The sequence below is a fragment of the Paramormyrops kingsleyae genome, chromosome 20 (genome assembly GCF_048594095.1).
Source record: "Paramormyrops kingsleyae isolate MSU_618 chromosome 20, PKINGS_0.4, whole genome shotgun sequence".
NCBI classification, from domain to species: Eukaryota; Metazoa; Chordata; class Actinopteri; order Osteoglossiformes; family Mormyridae; genus Paramormyrops; species Paramormyrops kingsleyae.
In genome coordinates, this window is record NC_132816.1 from 2,731,654 (window position 1) to 2,754,676 (window position 23,023).

Genomic DNA, 23,023 nt, shown 5'->3' on the forward strand with positions numbered 1-23,023 from the left:
CCACCTTAATTATTAAAAAGTATTGATATGGGTATCGGATCGATACCAAATCTTGTGGTATCGCATACCACTACTCGGAGAGGAAAACGGTCAGGGGAAGAATACGGTCACACGCACCCTGCCAGGATCTGCACCGGAGCCGAGCACCCTCCGTTGGATTCCAGATAAGAAAAGAAAAGACACAAAATTGATGGAAAGGGGTTTGGAAATGATTATATAGAGACGGAACCAGGCTGAGCCTTAGAGAGGAAATAGTGTATTGTTATATTATTAATTAGGTAAATGGTTACAGGTCAAAATAAATAAGGAAATAAGTTTTTGGGTGGACTTGTTTTACCAATTATCCTCCTCCCCAGGCCTAGAAAGAAAGGTTACATATTGTAAAGCTCTAATATTAGAAAGATCTTGGTGTGAATGTTGATGGCGGATTGAATAGGATAAGGTAGGATAGGAATGCCTAAGATAAGATGGAATAGGATAAGGTAGGATAGGAACGGCTAAGATAACATAGTGTAATCAGTGAGTGATGTGGGTTACGACTGGTTTATAGGGTTACTATGGCAGCTTTCCGCAAGTCCAAGCTTTCTGTATTGTGCAGGGCTACGTTTTGTAGCTATATTGTTTACGCAGTTACCAGGGTAGCCTCCGTAATCAAGTTTCTGACATCGCGCAGCTGTTTCTGCTCTTGAAATTATACTGGCTGGCATCGGTGAGGATAAAAGCTGTGGGAAGCCGGTGGTAGGGGGCATGGTCTGTGATCCTTTGGTATTTCTTTAATTGACGGGGATCGTTGTGAGTTGCTGGTTCTCCTGTGTTGGGCTGCAGTGCAAGATATTAAGTTATGATGTGTGGATGGTGTGGCGGCAGAGGAGACGTGAGTTTTCTTTGTAATAACAAGCAGTTCCTTTTTGACTTGTTGCCAGGTGGAAGGGGTGTCATGAGTATCATGGCTATGGTATGAATTGTTTGTATATGCCTGCAGTAGTTGCCATTACTGTTTTGTCTATATATTTCTTTTACTTTTTTGTTTCCTTCTCTGTTTGTCATAAGGTGATGTAGTGGTTTGTTATATTTTGTTTGTGGTTGTTGTGAACAAGTGAATGGCAATTACTAATTTTGGCCTTTGAATACTGGCTGGTCTAATTGGTGTGAGTCCTGAGGATATTTATCCTTTATCCTCTTTCCATCTATAGAGCCAGAGAACGTGGTGCTGGTGTCTTGGGTGTGTGTGGTGTGGCCTTTCCTTCACTGCATGGAGTGATCAAGGTGTGAATCAATGAGCACTCACCCTATGTTGTGGTTTGCTGTGTGACTCTGTGTGTGTTTGCTGTGTTGGACTCCCTTCCTTTTTCCTCCAGGTAACCACTCTCACTGGCTTACATATTGGCTTCGGTCTGCATATAGAATTGGACTACCAGTACTCTGGGGTTTGTAACTGAACCTGCGTCCTGGCTTTTGACCTGTGGTTTTAGCCATGTTTTGATATTTGAATTTATTTATGTTCTTTTAAAATATAAATAGGAATCTATCATAGGAATGGGTAAGGTAAGATAGAATTGGATAAGGTAGGATAGTGTCGCCTATGGCTTACTCACTGGGGTCTTTGGGTAGGGATGCTGTGAAGCGCTTTGAGACGATGTAATGTTGTGATAATGCACTAAACAAAAATAAATTTCTTATTTGTTGTTGTTGAATGGCTAAGGTATGATACAATAGCATAAGGTACTTTAGAAATGGCTAAGGAAAGATAGATTAGGACAGGGTAGGATAGGAATGGGTAAGGTAGAATAGCATTAGGTAGGATAGCAATGCCTAAGGTAAGAAACAATAGGATAAGGTTGGATAGGAATTGGTAAGGCAGAATAGCATAAGGTAGGATAGCAGTGGCTAAGTTAAGATAGAATAGGATAAGGAATGATAGGAATGGCTAAGGTAAGATAGAATAGGATGAGGTAGGATAGGAACGGCTCAGGTAAGATAGAATAGGATAAAGTAGGATAGTGTCGCCTATGGCTTACTCACTGGGGTCTTTGGGTAGGGATGCTGTAAAGCGCCTTGAGACGATGTAATGTTGTGATAATGCGCTAAACAAAAATAAATTTCTTATTTGTTGTTGTTGAATGGCTAAGGTATGATACAATAGCATAAGGTAGTTTAGAAATGGCTAAGGAAAGATAGATTAGGACAGGGTAGGATAGGAATGGGTAAGGTAGAATAGCATTAGGTAGGATAGCAATGCCTAAGGTAAGATACAATAGGATAAGGTTGGATAGGAATGGGTAAGGCAGAATAGCATAAGGTAGGATAGCAGTGGCTAAGTTAAGATAGAATAGGATAAGGTAGGATAGGAATATCTAAGATAAGATAGAATAGGATGAGGTAGGATAGGAATGGGTAAGTTAAGAGAATAGGTTAAGGCATGATAGGAATGGGTAAAGTAGAATAGCAGAAGGTAGGATAGGAATGGCTAAGATACGATTGAATAGCATAAGGTAGGATAGGAATGGCTCAGGTAAGATAGAATAGGATAGGATAGGAATGGGTAAGGTAAGATAGAATTGGATAAGTTAAGATAGGAATGGCTAAGATAAGATAGAATAGGATAAGGTAGGATAGGAATGGGTGAGGTTAGATAGATTTGGATAAGGTAGGATAGTGTCGCCTATGGCTTACTCACTGGGGTCTTTGGGTAGGGATGCTGTAAAGCGCTTTGAGACGATGTAATGCCGTGATAATGCGCTAAACAAAAATAAATATCGTATTTGTTGTTGTTCAATGGTTAAGGTATGATACAATAGCATAAGGTAGTTTAGAAATGGGTAAGGAAAGATAGATTAGGACAGGGTAGGATAGGAATGGGTAAGGTAGAATAGCATTAGGTAGGATAGCAATGGCTAAGGTAAGATACAATAGGATAAGGTAGGATAGGAAAGGGTAAGGCAGAATAGCATAAGGTAGGATAGCAGTGGCTAAGTTAAGATAGAATAGGATAAGGTAGGAATGGAACGGCTAAGATAGAATAGCATAAGGAATGATTGAAATGGGTTAGATAATATAGAAAAGCATAAGGTAGGATAGGAATGGCTAAGATAAGATAGAATAGCATTAGGTAGGATAGGAATGGGTGAGGTAAGATAGAATAGGATAAGGTTAGATATAATTGGATAAGGTAAGATAGGAATGGGTGAGGTAAGATAGAATTGGAAAAGGTAGGATAGTGTCGCCTACGGCTTACTCACTGGGGTCTTTGGGTAGGGATGCTGTAAAGCGCTTTGAGACGATGAAATGTTGTGATAATGCGCTAAAAAAAAAAAAAATTCTTATTTGTTGTTGTTGAATGGCTAAGGAATGATACAATAGCATAAGGTAGCTTAGATATGGCTCAGGAAAGATAGATTAGGACAGGGTAGGATAGGAATGGGTAAGGTAAGATACAATTGGATAAATTAGGATAGGAATGGGTAAGGAAGAATAGCATAAGGTAGGATAGCAGTGGCTAAGTTAAGATAAAATAGGATAAGGTAGGATAGGAATATCTAAGATAAGATAGAATAGGATGAGGTAGGATAGGAATGGGTAAGTTAAGAGAATAGGTTAAGGCATGATAGGAATGGGTAAAGTAGAATAGCATTAGGTAGGATAGGAATGGGTAACGTAAGATAGAATTGGAAAAGGTAGGATAGTGTCGCCTACGGCTTACTCACTGGGGTCTTTGGGTAGGGATGCTGTAAAGCGCTTTGAGACGATGTAATGTGATAATGCGCTAAAAAAAAAATTATTTCTTATTTGTTGTTGTTGAATGGCTAAGGTATGATACAATAGCATAAGGTAGTTTAGAAATGGCTAAGGAAAGATAGATTAGGACAGGGTAGGATAGGAATGGGTAAGGTAGAATAGCATTAGGTAGGATAGCAATGGCTAAGGTAAGATACAATAGGATAAGGTAGGATAGGAAAGGGTAAGGCAGAATAGCATAAGGTAGGATAGTAGTGGCTAAGTTAAGATAGAATAGGATAAGGTAGGATAGGAATGTCTAAGGTAAGATAGGAACGGCTAAGATAGAATAGCATAAGGAATGATAGGAATGGGTTAGATAATATAGAAAAGCATAAGGTAGGATAGGAATGGCTAAGATAAGATACAATAGGATAAGGTAGGATAGAAATGGCTAAGTTAAGAGAATAGGATAAGGTATGATAGGAATGGGTAAGGTAGAATAGCAGAAGGTAGGATTGGAATGGCTAAGATACGATAGAATAGGATAAGGTAGGATAGGAATGGCTCAGGTAAGATGGAATAGGATAAGGTAGGATAGGAATGGGTAAGGTAAGATAGAATTGGATAAGGTAGGATAGTGTCGCCTACGGCTTACTCACTGGGGTCTTTGGGTAGGGATGCTGTAAAGCGCTTTGAGACGATGTAATGTTGTGATAATGCGCTAAAAAAAAAAAATTCTTATTTGTTGTTGTTGAATGGCTAAGGTATGATACAATAGCATAAGGTAGTTTAGAAATGGCTAAGGAAAGATAGATTAGGACAGGGTAGGATAGGAATGGGTAAGGTAGAATAGCATTCGGTAGGATAGCAATGGCTAAGGTAAGATACAATAGGATAAGGTAGGATAGGAAAGGGTAAGGCAGAATAGCATAAGGTAGGATAGCAGTGGCTAAGTTAAGATAGAATAGGATAAGGTAGGATAGGAATGTCTAAGGTAAGATAGAATAGGATGAGGTTGGATAGGAACGGCTAAGATAGAATAGCATAAGGAATGATAGGAATGGGTTAGATAAGATACAATAGGATAAGGTAGGATAGGAATGGCTAGGTTAAGAGAATAGGATAAGGTATGATAGGAATGGGTAAGGTAGAATAGCAGAAGGTAGGATTGGAATGGCTAAGATACGATGGAATAGCATAAGGTAGGATAGGAATGGCTAAGTTAAGAGAATAGGATAAGGTATGATAGGAATGGGTAAGGTAGAATAGCAGAAGGTAGGATTGGAATGGCTAAGATACGATTGAATAGGATAAGGTAGGATAGAAATATCTAAGATAAGATATAATAGGATGAGGTAGGATAGGAATGGGTAAGTTAAGAGAATAGGTTAAGGCATGATAGGAATGGGTAAAGTAGAATAGCAGAAGGTAGGATAGGAATGGCTAAGATACGATTGAATAGCATAAGGTAGGATAGGAATGGCTCAGGTAAGATAGAATAGGATAAGATAGGATAGGAATGGGTAAGGTAAGATAGAATTGGAGAAGTTAAGATAGGAATGGGTAAGGTAAGATAGAATAGGATAAGGTAGGATAGGAATGGGTGAGGTAAGATAGGATTGGATAAGGTATGATAGTGTCGCCTATGGCTTACTCACTGGGGTCTTTGGGTAGGGATGCTGTAAAGCGCTTTGAGACGATGTAACGTTGTGATAATGCGCTAAACAAAAATAAATTTCTTATTTGTTGTTATTGAATGGCTAAGGTTTGATACAATAGCATAAGGTAGTTTAGAATTGGCTAAGGAAAGATAGTTTAGGACAGGGTAGGATAGGAATGGGTAAGGTAGAATAGCATTAGGTAGGATAGCAATGGCTAAGGTATGATACAATAGGATAAGGTAGGATAGGAATGGGTAAGGCAGAATAGCATAAGGCAGGATAGCAGTGGATAAGTTAAGATAGAATAGGATGAGGTAGGATAGGGATGTCTAAGGTAAGATACAATAGGATAAGGTAGGATAGGAATGTCTAAGATAAGATAGAATAGGATGAGGTAGGATAGGAACGCCTAAGATTGAATAGCATAAGGAATGATAGGAATGGGTTAGATAATATGGAAAAGCATAAGGTAGGATAGGAATGGCTAAGATAAGATACAATAGGATAAGGTAGGATAGGAATGGGTAAGGCAGAATAGCATAAGGTAGGATAGCAGTGGCTAAGTTAAGATAGAATAGGATGAGGTAGGATAGGAACGGCTAAGATAGAATAGCATAAGGAATGATAGGAATGGGTTAGATAATATAGAAAAGCATAAGGTAGGATAGAAATATCTAAGATAAGATATAATAGGATGAGGTAGGATAGGAATGGGTAAGTTAAGAGAATAGGTTAAGGCATGATAGGAATGGGTAAAGTAGAATAGCAGAAGGTAGGATAGGAATGGCTAAGATACGATTGAATAGCATAAGGTATGATAGGAATGGCTCAGGTAAGATAGAATAGGATAAGATAGGATAGGAATGGGTAAGATAAGATAGAATAGGATAAGGTAGGATAGGAATGGGTGAGGTAAGATAGATTTGGATAAGGTAGGATAGTGTCGCCTATGGCTTACTCACTGGGGTCTTTGGGTAGGGATGCTGTAAAGCGCTTTGAGACGATGTAATGTCGTGATAATGCACTAAACAAAAATAAATATCTTATTTGTTGTTGTTCAATGGCTAAGATATGATACAATAGCATAAGGTAGTTTAGAAATGGCTAAGGAAAGATAGATTAGGACAGGGTAGGATAGGAATGGGTAAGGTAGAATAGCATTAGGTAGGATAGGAATGGGTGAGGTAAGATACAATAGGATAAGGTTAGATATAATTGGATTAGGTAAGATAGGAATGGCTACGACAAGATAGAATAGCAAGGGGCAGGATAGAAATGGATAAGGTTGGATTGGAATGGGTAAGGTAAGATAGAATTGGATAAGGTAAGATAGGAATGGGTGAGGTAAGATAGAATTGGATAAGGTAGGATAGTTTCGCCTATGGCTTACTCACTGGGGTCTTTGGGTAGGGATGCTGTAAAGCGCTTTGAGACGATGAAATGTTGTGATAATGCGCTAAACAAAAATAAATTTCTTATTTGTTGTTGTTGAATGGCTAAGGAATGATACAATAGCATAAGGTAGTTTAGATATGGCTAAGGAAAGATAGATTAGGACAGGGTAGGATAGGAATGGGTAAGGTAAGATACAACTGGATAAATTAGGATAGGAATGGGTAAGGCAGAATAGCATAAGGTAGGATAGCAGTGGCTAAGTTAAGATAGAATAGGATAAGGTAGGATAGGAATGTCTAAGGTAAGATAGAATAGGATGAGGTTGGATAGGAACGGCTAAGATAGAATAGCATAAGGAATGATAGGAATGGGTTAGATAAGATACAATAGGATAAGGTAGGATAGGAATGGCTAGGTTAAGAGAATAGGATAAGGTATGATAGGAATGGGTAAGGTAGAATAGCAGAAGGTAGGATTGGAATGGCTAAGATACGATAGAATAGGATAAGGTAGGATAGGAATGGCTCAGGTAAGATGGAATAGGATAAGGTAGGATAGGAATGGGTAAGGTAAGATAGAATTGGATAAGGTAGGATAGTGTCGCCTACGGCTTACTCACTGGGGTCTTTGGGTAGGGATGCTGTAAAGCGCTTTGAGACGATGTAATGTTGTGATAATGCGCTAAAAAAAAAAAAAAATCTTATTTGTTATTGTTGAATGGCTAAGGTATGATACAATAGCATAAGGTAGTTTAGAAATGGCTAAGGAAAGATAGATTAGGACAGGGTAGGATAGGAATGGGTAAGGTAGAATAGCATTAGGTAGGATAGCAATGCCTAAGGTAAGATACAATAGGATATGGTTGGATAGGAATGGGTGAGGCAGAATAGCATAAGGTAGGATAGCAGTGGCTAAGTTAAGATAGAATAGGATAAGGTAGGATAGGAATATCTAAGATAAAATAGAATAGGATGAGGTAGGATAGGAATGGGTAAGTTAAGAGAATAGGTTAAGGCATGATAGGAATGGGTAAAGTAGAATAGCAGAAGGTAGGATCGGAATGGCTAAGATACGATTGAATAGCATAAGGTAGGATAGGAATGGCTCAGGTAAGATAGAATAGGATAAGATAGGATAGGAATGCGTAAGGTAAGATAGATTTGGATAAGTTAAGATAGGAATGGCTAAGGTAAGATAGAATAGGATAAGGTAGGATAGGAATGGGTGAGGTAAGATAGATTTGGATAAGGTAGGATAGTGTCACCTATGTCTTACTCACTGGGGTCTTTGGGTAGGGATGCTGTAAAGCGCTTTGAGACGATGTAATGTCGTGATAATGCGCTAAACAAAAATAAATATCTTATTTGTTGTTGTTCAATGGCTAAGGTATGATACAATAGCATAAGGTAGTTTAGAAATGGGTAAGGAAAGATAGATTAGGACAGGGTATGATAGGAATGGGTAAGGTAGAATAGCATTAGGTAGGATAGCAATGGCTAAGGTAAGATACAATAGGATAAGGTAGGATAGGAAAGGGTAAGGCAGAATAGCATAAGGTAGGATAGCAGTGGCTAAGTTAAGATAGAATAGGATAAGGTAGGAATGGAACGGCTAAGATAGAATAGCATAAGGAGTGATTGGAATGGGTTAGATAATATAGAAAAGCATAAGGTAGGATAGGAATGGCTAAGATAAGATATAATAGGATAAGGTAGGATAGGACTGGCTAAGGTAAGATAGAATAGCATTAGGTAGGATAGGAATGGGTGAGGTAAGATAGAATAGGATAAGGTTAGATATAATTGGATTAGGTAAGATAGGAATGGCTACGACAAGATAGAATAGCAAGGGGCAGGATAGAAATGGATAAGGTTGGATTGGAATGGGTAAGGTAAGATAGAATTGGATAAGGTAAGATAGGAATGGGTGAGGTAAGATAGAATTGGATATGGTAGGATAGTTTCGCTTATGGCTTACTCACTGGGGTCTTTGGGTAGGGATGCTGTAAAGCGCTTTGAGACGATGAAATGTTGTGATAATGCGCTAAACAAAAATAAATTTCTTATTTGTTGTTGTTGAATGGCTAAGGAATGATACAATAGCATAAGGTAGTTTAGATATGGCTAAGGAAAGATAGATTAAGACAGGGTAGGATAGGAATGGGTAAGGTAAGATACAATTAGATAAATTAGGATAGGAATGGGTAAGGCAGAATAGCATAAGGTAGGATAGCAGTGGCTAAGTTAAGATAGAATAGGATAAGGTAGGATAGGAATGTCTAAGGTAAGATAGAATAGGATGAGGTAGGCTAGCATCGGCTAAGATAGAATAGCATAAGGAATGATAGGAATGGGTTAGATAATATAGAAAAGCATAAGGTAGGATAGGAATGGCTAAGATAAGATAGAATAGGATAAGGTAGGATAGGAATGGCTAAGTTAAGAGAATAGGTTAAGGCATGATAGGAATGGGTAAAGTAGAATAGCAGAAGGTAGGATAGGAATGGCTAAGACACGATTGAATAGCATTAGGTAGGATAGGAATGGCTAAGTCAAGAGAATAGGATAAGGTATGATAGGAATGAGTAAGGTAGAATAGCAGAAGGTAGGATTGGAATGGCTAAGATACGATAGAATAGGATAAGCTAGGATAGGAATGGCTCAGGTAAGATGGAATACGATAAGGTAGGATAGGAATGGGTAAGGTAAGATAGATTTGGAAAAGGTAGGCTAGTGTCGCCTACGGCTTACTCACTGGGGTCTTTGGGTAGGGATGCTGTAAAGCGCTTTGAGACGAGGTAATGTTGTGATAATGCGCTAAAAAAAAAAAAATCTTATTTTTTGTTTTGAATGGCTAAGGTATGATACAATAGCATAAGGTAGTTTAGAAATGGCTAAGGAAAGATAGATTAGGACAGGGTAGGATAGGAATGGGTATGGTAGAATAGCATTAGGTAGGATAGCAATGCCTAAGGTAAGATACAATAGGATAAGGTTGGATAGGAATGGGTAAGGCAGAATAGCATAAGGTAGGATAGCAGTGGCTAAGTTAAGATAGAATAGGATAAGGTAGGATAGGAATATCTAAGATAAGATAGAATAGGATGAGGTAGGATAGGAATGGGTAAGTTAAGAGAATAGGTTAAGGCATGATAGGAATGGGTAAAGTAGAATAGCAGAAGGTAGGATAGGAATGGCTAAGATACGATTGAATAGCATAAGGTAGGATAGGAATGGCTCAGGTAAGATAGAATAGGATAAGATAGGATTGGAATGGGTAAGGTAAGATAGAATTGGATAAGGTAAGATAGGAATGGGTGAGGTAAGATAGAATTGGATAAGGTAGGATAGTTTCGCCTATGGCTTACTCACTGGGGTCTTTGGGTAGGGATGCTGTAAAGCGCTTTGAGACGATGAAATGTGATAATGCGCTAAACAAAAATAAATTTCTTATTTGTTGTTGTTGAATGGCTAAGGAATGATACAATAGCATAAGGTAGTTTAGATATGGCTAAGGAAAGATAGATTAGGACAGGGTAGGATAGGAATGGGTAAGGTAAGATACAATTGGATAAATTAGGATAGGAATGGGTAAGGCAGAATAGCATAAGGTAGGATAGCAGTGGCTAAGTTAAGATAGAATAGGATAAGGTAGGATAGGAATGTCTAAGGTAAGATAGAATAGGATAAGGTAGGATAGGAACGGCTAAGATAGAATAGCATAAGGAATGATAGGAATGGGTTAGATAATATAGAAAAGCATAAGGTAGGATAGGAATGGCTAAGTTAAGAGAATAGGATAAGGTATGATAGGAATGGGTAAGGTAGAATAGCAGAAGGTAGGATTGGAATGGCTAAGATACGATAGAATAGGATAAGGTAGGATAGGAATGGCTCAGGTAAGATGGAATAGGATAAGGTAGGATAGGAATGGGTAAGGTAAGATAGAATTGGAAAAGGTAGGATAGTGTCGCCTACGGCTTACTCACTGGGGTCTTTGGGTAGGGATGCTGTAAAGGGCTTTGAGACGATGTAATGTTGTGATAATGCGCTAAAAAAAAAAAAATTCTTATTTGTTGTTGTTGAATGGCTAAGGTATGATACAATAGCATAAGGTAGTTTAGAAATGGCTAAGGAAAGATAGATTAGGACAGGGTAGGATAGGAATGGGTAAGGTAGAATAGCATTAGGTAGGATAGCAATGCCTAAGGTAAGAAACAATAGGATAAGGTAGGATATGAATGGATAAGATAAGGTAGAATAGGATAAGGTAGGATAGGAATGGGTAAGGTAAGATTTCACAGGATATGGTAGGATAGGAATGGGTAAGGTAAGATAGAATAGGATAAGGTAGAATCGGAATGACTAATATTAGATTGAATAGGATAAGGTAGGATAGGAATGGTTAAGATAGGAATGGCTAAGATAAGAGAATAGCATACGGTAGGATAGGAATGGCTAAGGTAAGGTAGAATAGGATGAGGTAGGATAGAAATGGGTGAGGTGAGATAGAATAGGATAAGGTAAGATAGGAATGGGTAAGGCAGAATAGCATAAGGTAGGATTGGAATGGCTAAGATAAGATAAAACAGAATACGGTAAGATTGGAACGGCTAAGATAAGATAGAATAGGATGAGGTAAGAATGGAACGGCTACGATTTAATAGAATAGATGAAGTATGTTTGGAACAGCTAACATAATATAAGATAGAATAGGATAAGGTTGGATGGGAATGGCTAAGATACATTGTAAACAATAAATAAATAAAATCCGTCAAAAAACGGAAAATGTACTGGTAGAAAATTACTGGCACATTTTCCATTAACAGATTCTTTCTTCAAGTATCTAATGGAAAATATTGTAAAATCACAACTTTCCAAAGTTTGTTGTTCCAAGTAATATTTGTTAAATAATAGTTTATTTTCATTTTTAATTCTTCATTCTGCCAATGTAGATTTGTTTCTTTAATAATTTATGTTGTTCACAAAACTACACAAAGTATTTAGAAAATATAGTATTTCACTACATTCATTATTTTTCATGACTCAAGGGCCCATCAACATACTGTTATATTCCTTGGAACAACAAACTGTGGAAAATTGTGAATTTTCTGCCAGTACATTTTTCGTTTTTTGATGGATTTTTTTTTTTAGTGTATATCCTGCTACAACTGTCACCATGACCATTTCAAATTTGCCTCCTAATCACTAATCTGTGAATTCTTTACCACTTTAGCTAATGTACATGTATAGTGAGTGTAACTGCTGCAGAATGACTGTGTTGATCAGCAAGGTGGGTGCTGCACATTGGTGGTAGCTGAAGTGGCTCCTGCACTGCATTATGACTGTTGGGTACACCTTGTATTTTGCAGTACATTCTATGTTCTGTATTTTGCTGACCCATTCTTATTTCTCTTTGCTAAGCTGCATTCGGCAGATGGCCTGCCTTTCTGTGGTTCTACGATCCAGGTCTGCAGAGGCCCTGCATCACTGGCACCCTGCTGAGACCTACTGGACTCCATACCGCTGCATAAAATGGCTATAACTACCTGGACCTGGACATTGCAGAGACACAGTGGACTTTCTATTTGATGTCAGACAGAATGGCAGAAGAGCGTTCACTAACAGGAACCTAAAACACACAAACACTTGGGAACACTTCAAATGCGTGATCTGACTCTGCAAGGGGAGAACATGTTCATGCTTTTCACAATGTTTTATTCCTAGTTATAGCTAAGGTTTTTTTTTCTAGCCATTGTTACTCTAAGGTTGCCCATTAATGGTTTGGAATTGGTAATATGTAAAACTGCTTTGTTAGCATGTCTGCCTTACAATTCCTTTACTGTAAACTGAGGCCTGCTGGAGCTCGATTCTGCTTCATGGCACTTGTGTTTACTCTTTATTTTGCAGTATATTATGTGTGTGACTAACCCCTTTCTCTACATCTCCATTCCTCCTGTCGAGCTCCATACACAACTAGTGGGGAAAAGGGGCGCTGTCGTCTCTGGATGTCCACATCTGCATTCACACTGACGCTGGATTATCTCTGGATTCCCACTTAAGAAATGTCTGTGCTACCTTCCAATTCACCTTCGTAGGTAAGTTGTTATATCGAGGTCCGTAGGACCTCCGTCTTTTAACATTATACTTGTATAAACCCTTCACTCTTCAGAGCATCATACATGTGACTAATCCACTCTGCCGAGCTGCATGTACACTTCATGGAGCCAGCGAAGGACCTAGATGTTCTGCCTAAGATGCCTGTGGCTACAGGATCCAGCACTATGGAGACCCTGTGCCGCCAGATTCCTGTGGGACCCTCCTCCTACTGGACTCCATAATGGACATGACAGAATGCCGCTGTTCGCCTGTACTTGGACCAACACCTCATAGAGACCCAATGGCTCACCATTGGAAAAATCTGACTTTATGATAGGTGGACCCTGCGGAGGCCTTTTTGCAGGATCCATTAGAGACTCTCTAAACCTTATCTAGACACACGCTTTTGGATTGTTTAAACTGCATGAACTCTTCCGGTGTCGCCCAGAGGAGGATGGGGCCCCCTTCTGAGTCTTTGATCCTCTCAAGGTTTCTTCCTATTTTCAGCTTGGGGAGTTTTTCCTTGACACTGTCGCCTTGGGCTTGTTCTTTAGGGGCTTGGAGCCAGTAACATGTAAAGCTGCTTTGTGACAACATCCGTTGTAAAAAGTACTATATAAATAAAATTGGACTGAATTGAATATTTGTGATTGCTTTTTTATTATTCCCACTTTGTCATGCTACTTTTACAGTTTAAGCTGTACAAACACCATTCAGAGTTTAAAATGTGAAGCTAGATATCAGCTGTGTAATAGTCTGTACTACCTATTAGTTAATACATGCAGTTCAAGTGCTGTGTGGAGCAGCATTATGTTTCTGACCTGTCTGCCATAATTGGGGACTGACACTGTTTGAACTAAGCCTCATCCATTTTTGTCACTGTTGTGAAAAATGAAATTCAATAATTTTGTGACAATATAATACTATTGTCTTTTTTGTTATATAATTTCTTAAAGACAAAATTCTGCCCTTTAAAATGATATATTCATCCTGGGGACTCATTTTTACATGACACTTATGAACTTGAATGTAAAACGGAATGGCATATGGAAATCCATCTCCAGGGCTTGTGTTGCATTGTCTTAAAGGGCAGAAATTGTCCTTTACAAAAATATATAAAATTGAAGAATAATTTCTACATATTATTGAATAAAACCATTAACCTGGAATAATAAAGAACATCTGCTGTGCAATCTCTGTATAAAAGTCCATGGAAGTTACATGTGGACATCAGTCCCCAGGACTTGTCATGTATTGTCCGAGAGGGCAGAATATATATGTATATATATATACACACAGTACTGTGCAAAAGTCTTTGGCAGTCCAAAGAAATGTTTAAACCTGTTTATCTGGGTAGCAAATGTACTTTGTGTCACACCGGGTAGATAAGGGAGACACGGATCCAGAAGTACGGGGAAACAGAGCTTTAATCAGGCTAACAAGTCCAGAGACGGCGAGCGGAAATCGTGGTCGTAAAACAGGAGCAGGGGTCGAAAGCCGGGGAGTCAGTCCAACAAGCACACACAGGACGGGGGAACAGGCGGGCTGGACAACAGGGGAAGCCGGGCTCAGCAGGACAGGCGGGTCAAGGACGGGAGCTGAACTGAGGAGGCAAGGAATGAGAGGTAAGGATTGTACAACAGGCAAGGGACGGGATTAAAGGGAGACAGGACAGAATAACGCTCAGTAAGGCTGTACATAGCGCAATACTTCGCGGTTTGTTTGTGTGAGGTACTCTCCTTATATTGAGGAGGTAATCAGTCCCTGATGCCCCGCACCTGTCTGATCCGCCCCTGTGGGCGTGACAGATGTGGGCGTGACAGACGTGGGCGTGACACTTTGGCTTAGAACAAAAATTTTACATTAGAACATATGCAAATTAAGAGTAACAATAAAAACTAGTAACAATTTCTTCTGTTTTCTAAAAAGTTACTGATATCTAGTTGGATGGCTAGATGAACATGGCTTCATTTCCCAAACCTCTCCTCAGTGGCACCTCAACTGTTCCATGATTTTGTTAAATTTCAACACCAGCTCAATTAAATAATTAAATAAATTGGTTGAAAAAGTCAGTTGCAGATTGACTTGCTGTATGAGGCGTGCTAGTGGCCAAGTCAAAAAATACATGGCTGCACTGGACGGTCGCTGCAAATACTCCTCCTGAGACCCAAGGGAAAAAGTGTCCTTCAATTATTGGTTATTTGTCATTGGAGGAAATAAGACATCTTACAATTTAGATTTTTTCAATTTTATTTTTAATTTCACAGCATGTCCTCTTTAGTGTACAACAGTAATAAATATGTTTCCTTACATCAGTGAAAAGATAGACGCAAAAACAACATGTCCACTACAATGGACATAAATGAATGGGTGGGGTCTCAGGAGGATATATATATATACACTCACCTAAAGAATTATTAGGAACACCTGTTCAATTTCTCATTAATGCAATTATCTAATCAACCAATCACATGGCAGTTGCTTCAATGCATTTAGGGGTGTGGTCCTGGTCAAGACAATCTCCTGAACTCCAAACTGAATGTCAGAATGGGAAAGAAAGGTGATTTAAACAATTTTGAGCGTGGCATGGTTGTTGGTGCCAGACGGGCTGGTCTGATTATTTCACAATCTGCTCAGTTACTGGGATTTTCACACACAACTATTTCTAGGGTTTACAAAGAATGGTGTACAAAGGGAAAAACATCCAGTATGCGGCAGTCCTGTGGGCGAAAATGCCTTGTTGATGCTAGAGGTCAAAGGAGAATGGGCCGACTGATTCAAGCTGATAGAAGAGCAACTTTGACTGAAATAACCACTCGTTACAACAGAGGTATGCAGCAAAGCATTTGTGAAGCCACAACATGCACAACCTTGAGGCGGATGGGCTACAACAGCAGAAGACCCCACCGGGTACCACTCATCTCCACTACAAATAGGAAACAGAGGCTACAATTCAAAATACAAATTCAATGCAAAAAGCTCACCAAAATTGGACAGTTGAAGACTGGAAAAATGTTGCCTGGTCTGATGAGTCTCGATTTCTGTTGAGACATTCAAATGGTAGAGTCAGAATTTGGCGTAAACAGAATGAGAACATGGATCCATCATGCCTTGTTACCACTGTGCAGGCTGGTGGTGGTGGTGTAATGGTGTGGGGGATGTTTTCTTGGCACACTTTAGGCCCCTTAGTGCCAATTGGGCATCGTTTAAATGCCACGGCCTACCTGAGCATTGTTTCTGACCATGTCCATCCCTTTATGACCACCATGTACCCATCCTCTGATGGCTACTTCCAGCAGGATAATGCACCATGTCACAAAGCTCGAATCATTTCAAATTGGTTTCTTGAACATGACAATGAGTTCACTATACTAAAATGGCCCCCACAGTCACCAGATCTCAACCCAATAGAGCATCTTTGGGATGTGGTGGAACGGGAGCTTCGTGCCCTGGATGTGCATCCCACAAATCTCCATCAACTGCAAGATGCTATCCTATCAATATGGGCCAACATTTCTAAAGAATGCTTTCAGCACCTTGTTGAATCAATGCCACGTAGAATTAAGGCAGTTCTGAAGGCGAAAGGGGGTGAAACACCGTATTAGTATGGTGTTCCTAATAATCCTTTAGGTGAGTGTATATATGACTGTCTGAGGAAAAATTTTAAATTTCAGAAAACATATATTCAATTTCAGAAAATACACAGCAAATGTACCAGTGTTAATTTAACACTGCATTGTGTTTATATGGGTCCACACCATCCAGTGTTACCTTTAACATTTTACAGTGTGCAGTGAGTGTTGTTTTTATAGTGTTAATATTTATTAACTCTTATAGTGTTCAATTTACAACAATTTACAGTGTCAAGACAATGTGTCTCCATCTCTTCCAAATTGCAAGCCCATATGGGTGGCACACAAGTACAAAATGGGTGGTCCATATCTGCCCCATTTTAATGTACTTTCATTTGAACTCTTTTAGGCATTCAGCTGCTGCTACTAGCCCACCATAATAAGAAAGACTTAGACCAGCATAGCCTTTTCTCTTTTTATGCAAGTTTTGTCCAGTTTAGCTTCTGATAACCAAAAAACTGTGTTCATGTAGGTCGAGGAACATTGAAAAACTGTCATTATAAATGTAAACAATAATCTCAATCAGGGTAAAAAAGAACCAGTCAAGCTCACCTGAGAACTGCTTGTAGTATAAAAGTGAGTGAAATGTATAGCACCAGGTCACCAAACACAGATTATGAAGCTAGACTTTGTTAGACTGCATAACTTAATTATTTAGCAGGGCTGAGAAAAGGTGAGAGCTATCTTAATGGTTGAAGGAGTGTATTTCCACTAAAGCAGGTATAATGGGTGGTGACCTTATTGCTTTTAGACCACAGCTTGGGATAGAAGAACAAATAAAATCACTTTGCTCATTTAATATTCAGATTTTCATTAAGCCTCATTTTTAGAAACCCGCCACGATCGAGGGTGGTATGGCACTGATATTAGTCTTTACCACATTTTATTATTAGTTGTTCTGGATTGCCTGTGCTGATGCATGCTAATTGGTCTGAGTAGTGAAGTTCTTGTATTCTGAAGGAATTTCAATTGTAGAGGTATATATGGTCTGGATGTTTTTCCTAAAGAGAAGAAACAGAACAATTGGTTTTCCATAGCGATGCCTTCTCCAGTTACACCATCTCACACAAGCACACAAAAAACATCTCTGTGGTTTTTGTTCTCTTGCCCTATTCATTGCCATCTTGGTGTATTTAAAAAAAAAAACCCGTTAAGTCAAAAACAGTACTGTGTCATGCTATGCAAATATACATCCAGCACCATTGGTCTACAGGGGAGTGGACAGTACCAGGAGCTGTACAGAAAAGGGTATCACAACTGTCCTAACACCTTTCCACATATATTAATCATCCAAAGGCAGGACTGGCAATCAAATACACCCCCACACCATTAACATATATGCCACTCAGGAGATGTGTCCTATACATCTCCAACAATTTCTCTCTGACTTGACGCCAACATGCTATAAAACCACATATCGGGGGGGGGGGGGATATCAGGACCACAGCTCTCTAAGCTTCAAGATTAGTCAGAACTGAGCCAGCAAAGCTTCAACATAAAACAAGAAAAAGCTGTAAGGTCCTTTTTGGTGATCATAACATGGTTAAATTTGAGGTTAATTCTAGTGTCTGAAGAGCAAAGTCCAAAACAAAAATATACAATGTTAGGAAGGCTAACTTTAATGGTATGAGACTGAAACCAGAAACTGTAAACTGAATGGAGTTAAATAGCAATTCTGTTGAATAGGCATGGGAATTGTTTTAAAAGCACATTGTTGCAAGTGCAAGAGGACTTAAAATACACCCCCACACCATTAACATAACATTAACCTGTTTCTAGCTAAACTGAATCTAGGACACTGCAGCCAAGGTGGTTTACTACGGAAATTAAGAATAAAGTCAGGAGGAAAAGGTCTCTGTTCCACAAATGGAAATTAACTAAGGATTTCAAAATAAAGCAGGAGTATCTAAGTCTACAGGTTGAGTTAAAAAATAACAGACTCGCTAAGAGAAATGTAGAAAGGAAGACTGCATTGGAGGCTAAGGATGACATTAAAAGTTTCTTCAAATATTTGAAGTCCAAAAGAGCTCTAAAAGCTGAAATCACTAATCTGCAGGAGAGTTGTTTTACACAGGTATTCACTGTAGAATCCTTATCTACAGCTGTGGTACCTAGAAACTGGAAAAGTAATTACCTGGGTTCAAATAACATTCTGAGGGATTTAAAGTTTATCGACATATCAAACATGGCTGACAACAGCCAGTCAAATTTGGCAGGCAATAATTACCCTTATACATGACAGAGAATCATGAAATTTGGTTGTATGGTGCAAAGAGAAACTGGTCAGCCTAATGGTGGCGCTATAGTGCTTGACATTTTGCTCCATATTTTCTGAACTGTGAGTCATAGAAAGCCAATTCTTTATTTTCCATATTCCTTGGCCTCAGACAGTGATATATGCTAATAAGATAATCTAGCTCAGCCCCTTAAATCTTTAACTTATTAGCAAAATGTGCAAAACATACTTTTTTGAACCTGTCCTATAGACCATTTATCCAATCCAAATAAAGTTTGGCGTACAATAATGGTGCAGCATTCCTTCTGCTACTCAGGCCAGAAAAGAGACACCATTTGGCTATAGGTGGTGCTATAGCATCCATGATTCATAGGTCCTTATATGAGTGTTGCAATTTATCGTACAGTTGCCTCATTCCGCCTCCTGTCGCCATCTTGGTGCACTTGTTAGTTGTAATATGAAGTACTCTGCATATGTGAATCAGCTACTGCCAGATGCAAGCAAAAAGATATTTTAAAAATCTGATATTATTGTACGTGAACACATTGAAAGTGAAACACTTTGATGACTGTGAGCTGTCTGCTATTATGAGGATATCATGAATTAACTTATTCTTCAGAGTTTGTTAGTGAATGAAGCAAATGAAGGTGACTAAAAGCCTGAAGTCTTGTAATTGTGTTATGATTTCTATAATTTCCGGCTTGATACAAGAACTTATGAGTAAAATGTGTGGAATAAATATTTTGTTGCATTCTCAAGTAAGTACAAATATAAATCACTTGCTTGTTATTCATCTTAATTTTGTTACATTGTGGTAACGTTAAGCCATTAGTTTGTTTTGTGCTGTAATGTTAACATTTGTCGCTATTACAACAAATCTGATTTGATCACACATATAGGTGAATGTGTTGTACAGGTAAACTGCAGATCAATTTATTTGCTGTTGTGTTGTTAAGATTATTCACTCGGTCAACTATTCCCAGAGAGTACCTGGTCCCTTACCAAGAAAGATTGAGAAGTTCACACACTTATGTATATTAGGGATGCTCATTTCAATTAATTTTCCCAACCGACAACCGCCGTTCGTTAACCGAACATTAACCGTTAACTGATTAGATTAGAATATTAAATTCCTCTGGGGTCGGCGGTCCCGCCGGCGGTATCTGACAGAAATTTCGCCAAACCATTTAAATAACTCTGCGAGGTTTTATCATATACACATTTAAAAAACACCCTCAGAAACCTTGGACGGTCTACTTTTCAAATATATATATAGGTAGAAACTAAATACATTTTTATAGCTTCGTGATACGAATAGAAAGAACAAGAGTGACTGACTTAAGCGTCTGCGTCTCGAAGCAGCTCTGATCGCCTTCCCACTTGCAAATTGCGCTATTCGCATGATAACAACATGATAATCCGACAGTTAGTATTGGATAAAGAAATATGTGAATACGCCCGTTGTAACCGAAATAAAACAAGAGCACATGTCTGGGTAGTGTTTACACCGATCGGCTACAATATAGCACACGGATACGTCTCTGCCGCTGAAGCTTTGCGCCAATGTTTCCATTTTCAGCAGCAAAGCTCGTACCTGTGTTCATGGCTCAGTGGGCTAAGCCTGTGTGCCTGTAATCACAGTCGCCGATTCAAACCCAGTGTATTTAGAACGTGAAAAGCAATCTTCAGCTGAGATGCCACAAAACTTCATACTACTACTAATAATTAAAGTATATATAAAAACATTTTAAACCGTTTAACTGATAGTAATATTCGGTCAGAATTAATTATTTCAGTTAACGGTTAAACGGTCAAAAGGAGCATCCCTAATGTATATACATCCATCCAGTTTCTGTAACCTTATTCAGGGTCATGGGGTGGGCTGGAGCTTATCCTAGAGCAGGGGTCTCCAAATCCAGTCCTGGAGAGCTACTATCCAGTAGGTTTTCTATCCTACCTGGCTTCTGATGAACCACACCAGTTCTCAGGTAAATACCAGGAACAGGTGTGGCTCATCAGTAGCCAGGTAGGATAGAAAACCTACTGGATAGTAGCTCTCCAGGACCGGAGTTGGAGACCCCTGGCCTAGAGGCTATGCGCACAAGGCAGGAACAACCCAGGATGGGGCTCCAACCCATCGCAGGGCACACTCACACACCATTCACTCACACATGCACACAGACAATTTGGTAACTCCAATCAGCCTCAGCATGTTTTTGGACTGTAGAGGGAAACCGGAGTACCCAGAGGAAACCGAATGACAACACAGAGAACATACAAACTCCAGAGGTATGAGGCAACAGTGCTAACCACTGCACCTCCGCGCCACCCAGTTTACACACTATACAACGAGCATTTAAATGCAAGTAAAAGCATGAGGAAAGCCTTACCTCCTCCAGAGAAAACAGCGCAGGCCATCTCTCCTGGATCTCTGACACCATAGGCTGCATCTCCACAATTTCCTTACGTCGTAGGGAAAAGGTCAACTCTATGTTCTGCATTCTCTCTGCCATATTCCTTTTATTTTTTTTAATTCTTCAACCAGAGCAAGCCACTCACGTGAACTATCATCATGGTGGTCTGGGTAGTCTGGGACATGGTTGACTACTCCCCATTTGGCCTTTTTGAGAGTGAATGGGCCATTTTCCCCATCTCCTCATCGCCTTTTCCTGTTCACATCTACCTCATTGCAGCCTGCATCACGCAGTTTTGCCCTGAAGTTTCCAATCTTGTACCTGAGACTCGTTAGCCTGGCATCACAGCACGTTATGCTGTCTTTGTCCCTCAGGCATGGATACTTGTGAACCAGAGCAGATGCAACTGAGGCTACTTCATCTTTCTCAGGGTAGCCAGCTCGGAGTTCAAAAATGGCCTGTGCAAGTTTATCCAAAATTTCAGTTTTGACATTTCTTGTTACCTCAAGCGCCTTTTTTGTCTTTTCATAGATCTCATTTCCTTTAAGCAATTTTAGCTCAACATCATATGAGAGCTTTGGGATGGGGAATGGAGAGGGCCATTTAATGTCCTGTCTTAATCTGCTCTTGACAGAATCGCTAGAACTACCCTGAGTCTGGAGAGAGCTGCTAGGCCTAAAATCATCTGAATGAACACTGGCTGTGTCCAAGGAGGAGACTGATCCACTAATGGAATGGTCAGATGGGTTACAAGGGGTTGAAGGGAGGGAAGAGTTCCATATAATATGTAGGACTGCACATCCCTCTGGCAATTCAGACATTGTGGTCAACAGGCATAAAGCATTTCCAAAATCAGAATCTTCAAATTGGAGTGTGAAATCGTTCTCAAGTTGGAGTCTCTCTTTAAGTACCTCAATTAGCTAGTCCACATATTCTGGTATTTCTGCCAGTTGGAGTCGTTTGGCTTCTTTGGGGGAGAGGACTACCCGAAGTAAAGTCTGGAAAGAGAGGCCAAAAAGCAGAAACTAGATTCAGCATCAACTACAATGTTACTGACAATTACAGACCACCTGTAGTGAAACCTGCTGGCAACATACCATTATCAGTTGATTTAGTTGAGGAGGAATGTTGTTGCAGTCACCATAAATTTCCCATCGACTTTATATGCTTGTAGAGGATGGTAATCCGTGCATCTGGAACCAGGTATATTATTTCCAAAGAGTGGTGTGAACAACTTCATAAGATCTGAAATGTTCAATATACCATGAAGAGAGCCTTTTATACATAAACATCACTTTCTCTATGTGGACAAGAATGAATACAATCGTATGGAATTCTGGTAATCCACTACACTGCCCAGAAGATAAAATCATGCCCTCTGCATACTGTGTACCATGTAGGTGAATCATTTTAGACAGACACACTGTGAAGATGTACCGTATTTGCCGATGTATAAGACGACTGGGCATATAAGACGACCCCCCCAACGTTTCCACTCAAAATATAGAGTTTGTTATATACTCGCCGTATAAGACTACCCCCTCTTCCGCACACCTTCCACACACCAAATAAAACGGAAAAGAACATCAGATTTGATTTCAACATGTTAATTTATATTCAAATGCTTATGACATGCAGGAAAACTGTCACAAGGCTGTATGTTATCAAACATGTACAGTAAACATAAAACAGTGCAAGTTTATTAAACGTAATTCACTAAAGACAACACACTCCTCTCCTCCTCAGCGCAAGCAACACTCCAAGTGGACCCTATGGAAGGGTAGATGCTTCTCAGGAACACAGGCAGGCAGCCCACAACCCAGAGGGACTCTGGCAACACACTGTAGAAGACAAGAAGAAAAACAGCGGG

At 39.5% G+C, this 23,023-nt stretch overlaps 1 protein-coding gene and 1 long non-coding RNA gene across 4 annotated transcripts in view; one reads left to right on the forward strand and one right to left on the reverse strand.

Moving 5' to 3' along the window:
• The first annotated feature begins 11,132 nt into the window (after positions 1 to 11,132).
• LOC140581278 (uncharacterized) lies at positions 11,133 to 13,512 on the forward strand. Of its 2 annotated transcripts, XR_011984332.1 has the most exons (3): positions 11,133 to 11,235; positions 11,391 to 12,870; positions 12,945 to 13,512. It is a non-coding gene; the product is annotated as an uncharacterized lncRNA (long non-coding RNA). The 2 variants fall into 2 exon arrangements; XR_011984331.1 differs by lacking the exon at positions 11,133 to 11,235 and having other exon boundaries at positions 11,341 to 12,870.
• A 7,244-nt stretch (positions 13,513 to 20,756) lies between these two features.
• LOC140581259 (uncharacterized) overlaps positions 20,757 to 23,023 on the reverse strand; it is a 149,361-nt gene continuing 147,094 nt past the window's right edge. For both annotated transcript variants that reach the window (XM_072703395.1, XM_072703396.1), the window contains 2 exons: positions 22,251 to 22,994; positions 20,757 to 22,151 (listed from right to left, as the gene is read on the reverse strand). The gene's annotated coding sequence lies outside the window, so the exon portion shown is untranslated. The remainder of the gene's footprint in view (positions 22,152 to 22,250; positions 22,995 to 23,023) is intronic.